General features: G+C 37.9%; 1 long non-coding RNA gene across 1 annotated transcript; it reads left to right on the forward strand.

Annotated features, from left to right (window-relative positions):
- The first annotated feature begins 467 nt into the window (after positions 1–467).
- LOC131228677 (uncharacterized) lies at positions 468–3,638 on the forward strand. The gene is made up of 3 exons (XR_009163051.1): positions 468–601; positions 3,283–3,383; positions 3,517–3,638. It is a non-coding gene; the product is annotated as an uncharacterized LOC131228677 (long non-coding RNA).
- The last annotated feature ends 1,007 nt before the right edge of the window (positions 3,639–4,645 follow it).

Genomic DNA, 4,645 nt, shown 5'->3' on the forward strand with positions numbered 1-4,645 from the left:
TAAGTAGACCACACAGTAAGAAATAATAAAAAATAAATTTCTATCATTAATATTTTATGGGATCTTCTTACAGCTTCGATATGACTTCTTTTTTGGATCAACCCTTAAAATGATCCGTTAAAATGAATGGACGGAGTGGATCAGTAACATACATCACGGTAGGCCCCACAAATATAAACACTTTCCGTCCGTCACCGGCCCCAAAACCAAATCCCTTCTAATCCTCCTGCGCGAGCACCTCCAAATAAAAATCCCCTTTTCTCTCTCGCGCCCGCGCCATCTCCCAAAACCAAATAAAAATCCTCTTTTCTCTCTCGCGCCCGCGCCATCTCCCAAAACCAAGCCCCCCCTCTCTCTCTCTCTCTCTCTCTCTCTCTTTCCCCCGCCCTCTCTCGATCTCCCGCGCTCCCTCGCCCTCTCTCTGTCTCTTGGCCCCATTCCTTGTTTCCCAACCTCTCTCTCTCTCTCTCACTAGGGTTTTCAAAACCCCCTTTCACCTAAACCCACCATTGATCCGTGAGAGAGACTTGGAGAGCACTCGAAAGAAGGAGAAAAAGAAGAAGAAGAAAAAGGAGAAGAATGAGAGGAAATCCAGACATCGGTCAGTCTCTCTCTCTCTCTCTCTCTCTCTCTCCATTTCTGAAATCTGTGGAGTGGGTTTTGAATATTGAAAGGAGTGCCCACCGTGTTGTGTGAGGGTCATCCAAGCTGTCCATTAGATCTGCATCCCATGTTAGGCATACATCTCAAAATCTAGGCTAATGCACTCCAGTTACCTGTTTCAGAAACAGGTAACTGTCGGACCCATAAAGGCTAGCTGACGGTCTCTAAATGCGGTGGGGGCGAAGTCTAATGGTTGCTTGACCGACTTACAAGCCTCATGTTCTCTTTAACGTTCTTAAGAAAATCAAAAGTTGTTGTCTTTGTAGCCTTTTCTTGTTTTTTGAATGATTTCCATTAAGGGATTAAAGAATTGGATCGTGGCACATGTGTGAGAGATGTGCAATCAAAGCAGCTGTTCATTTTTTCGAATATGAGTGTGGCCCACCTGATGAGTGGATTAACTTGCTTTGTAGCAGGGCATATTCATGGTTAGATCTACTCAGCGATAGATGCAGATTCCACATGACTGGTGTGCTGGCATATGTCCTCTTATTCATCTCTTCAATCTCTGTGTGTTTGAATTCCTGTAGGATTTCCAGGTTGTGAAACATCCATTAATCTTCATCATCATCAAAGCCTTATACCAACTAATTGGGAAACATCCATTGCTTTTGAACAAAAAATAAAAATAAAAATCAACTTTTGTATTTTTATGCAAAATACCGTGAAACGTTGGATGCATTGGATTCTAGTTACACAATGCCATGGTATTTCTACGGCATTCTCCTGATAATTCTTAATTGATCAGTGAGCAGTTTTTCTCGTTTTGATGGGCATTTCCGCCGAATCCTCTGATGCCAATTATGGTTTCCCCAGTAAAGAAAATATGGTTTCTGTCTGAGCCTCATATGATAACCTATTTTACATTTCATGTTGAGTGCACAAAACAAGTTTAAGAATGTAGAACCTTTTTATCTCATGCAACTCGCTCATATAAATCTAGTTTTTGTCTGATATGTGCATGCAAAAACCAGATCTTCTAGCACATGAAATGTGATATAGGATTCCAACACATGCAAAAAAATTTGGATATGCTCGTATGATCTAGTAATTACAAAAAGTAATCCAAAATTTTTTGCATGTGCTCATATGAATCTGGTTTCTGTCTAGTAATTTCCTGCACAAAACAAGTTTTTATCGCTCATGTGCTAGAAAATCTGGTTTCTGTCTAAGCCTCATATGATAGCCTATTTCACATTTCATTTTGAGTGAACAAAACAAGTTCAAGAATGTAGAACCTTTTCATAACCTTTTTGTCTGAAATTTTTTGGATTCCTTTTTATCTCGAAGGATATGAATCTGAAAATGATGTGATCTGTCACCGCACTGCAAGTTCTGTGAGTATCTGTTTGTTCCATGCAAAAATTTGTATTCTCTTATGTTTTTTATTTTGAATATGCCTTTGCTAGCCTCCCCTCTTTGAGTCCTACCTTACAGTGGTACCAGTACCACTGGAGCGCACCTCATTTCTCTATGTTTTGCGAGTCCATATTTACCCACACAGTGATTGATGTGTTGAGCCTACCATGTCACTTGGGTTATAGTAAAAGATCATGCTCTTTGAAACCCAAAAAGGAATTGGGTATAAGCAAATTAGCATGGATCAGTGTAGATGTCTCTGTTTTGATTTTTTCCCCAAAATCTAGCTATTATATTGGAAGTTGTGTTCAGGTGCATGCTAGAGTGGAAGCTCTTGCAGTGGGGAAGCTATCACTAAACTTGACGGGTTTTAGTAGCGAGGCCATTTCTATTTTTGGAAATCAGATCAGCCTTGCAATCCAGAGCCTTCTGCTTTTCACACAATCTATACTACTCGTGGTGGAATTTCTCAACACTGCAGCACTTAAGCCTTAAAAAGATTACAAATCAAGTAGTTAAATAGAATTCATCCTAGTGACTTTGGAAGTAATAACTCTTTCCCATGTTTGAGATTTATTTTAAAATGCTGATTGTGTTGTTGAGTATGTATGGCTGATTTCTATGATGTGTACACATAAAATTTTCATTTAATTTTGAGGAGAGGTGAAGGCCTCTTTAGAGAGTCATAATTTGAGTCCTACTCATCAATGCAATTTGGGTGTAGATCACTGGATTTGTTAATCTGAACCATTGTGCACTTGAAAACCTGTGCACTTGAAGCAGTTGTCAACTGCTATTTACCAACCTGTTTCAGCAATACCTGCCTTTGCCGAATGAATTCTCAGTTCCCAGCATCTGCACTTGCAAAGTGTTGGTGTTCATCGTAGTATTTCACCACTGTCATTTGTGGATAAGGGCTGGCTCTACAAATATCACCGAGGCCTGATAGCTGTTCAGTTTTCCTTCTCCATTTTTGCATTGTGTGATATCATTCATATTCTCTTATTTTTGAACTTGCATTGAGATGCTCTTGAACTCTGTTTCGGTTTCTCAGTCTTTGTTTTGAAAATCATGAAATTACAATGTCGATTGGGAACTTGCATTGAGAATTTGTGGATTGCTTTGGGTAAGTGCTCATTTTGTCATATTTATCCCCTTTGATATTTGTCCTAGTACTGGGGATATGATTTGATTCAATCATGTACCACTGACATGGCTCACAAATTCTAATTTCCACATTATTTCCTTTTTTCCTTTTAGGTTGCTTAAGTTACGAAATCTGGAGATAATATGAGGTGACACAAATGATGGACGGGTTGGATGGCCTTCATACATCACATGGCCCCAACTCTGTTTTGAGCGTAAGTGGGAAAAGATTGTTGATCAGATAATTTTTTTTTATTAAATTTCGTTGGTACCTTTGATCAATGATCGAGACCAATGATTCCAGCTTTATATAGACTCCTAAGAGAATATTTGTTGTTTATATTTCAGGCAATGAATCGAGAATACACTGTAAGTGAGTTCAGAACTGTGGTAGATACTTTGAATCAACTGGTACCTGAAATACAGATTGCAACAGATATAATTTGCAGATTCCCAGGTATGTTACCACTAGATGTAGTATAAATTTTCTATTCATTAATTATACCACACAAATATAATTTGTGGATTCCCTGGTACTATAAATTTTCTCCCATCAATTTAGGAATAGCTTTTAAATGGTATATTAGCAAAAGTTTTATAATCCACTTCCCACCAAACATCAAGTTATTTATTTATTTATTATGATGACAATTTATTATTATTTTATGCATGACTTAGTTTTTGAGAACCGCATGCCAATTGAATTGGATCGTAGCTAAACCTTAGCTCAAGTAATGTTAGGGTGGAGCATAGGGTAGGCTTCTTGTAGTGAAAATCTTGTAGCTATATAACTTATATTTACATTGGTGAGAAACAATTCATGGGCCTGTAGATCTTGGGCATGTCGACCGTTTATTGATTACAACATTTGACAGTTTGAATGGGAAATGGCAGAAGGAACTCGAGAAAATTGGGAGGCAATATCCGTTTAAACCTTTGAAGCTCAATTTTCTTTGCCATTATGAGTTTCAAAATGTTGAATTTGGTCTATATGCTCATTGTCTCCATTGATCATTTTCTGTTTGCCTTTGTTATAACTTGTATATGTATGTTAATTGAATCATATTGGCATCTGATTTTTACACACCTCACTCTTGAATCTGAACATTTGTACATCTTTTATTTTCCCCATATGGATGTATGGCGTGGAAGGATAAAACACATGCATCAATGGGGGCCCACAGATGTGGGATCTTCACTCTGACAAAATGTCCTTTGGTGTCTTCAGTCCTGCTTTCCAATGCTGGTGTAATTTCAGATTGGATGTCTTTGCTCCTACTTTTGGTTATGGAAAGAGGAGTTTGTGTAATTACCAATATGGGTGCAAGTAAGAATTTCTTATCATTCACTGAGCTTGCAACATTTCAATTACATGATATTGATGAATAGTTGTTTGTTATTAACATGTCTGGATCTTTTTCTTAGAAGTAGATCTACATGTTGCATAGGTAGCAATCCTAAATATTTTTTATTTATA

Source organism: Magnolia sinica, chromosome 2, assembly GCF_029962835.1.
Source record: "Magnolia sinica isolate HGM2019 chromosome 2, MsV1, whole genome shotgun sequence".
In the NCBI taxonomy this organism is placed as follows: domain Eukaryota; kingdom Viridiplantae; phylum Streptophyta; class Magnoliopsida; order Magnoliales; family Magnoliaceae; genus Magnolia; species Magnolia sinica.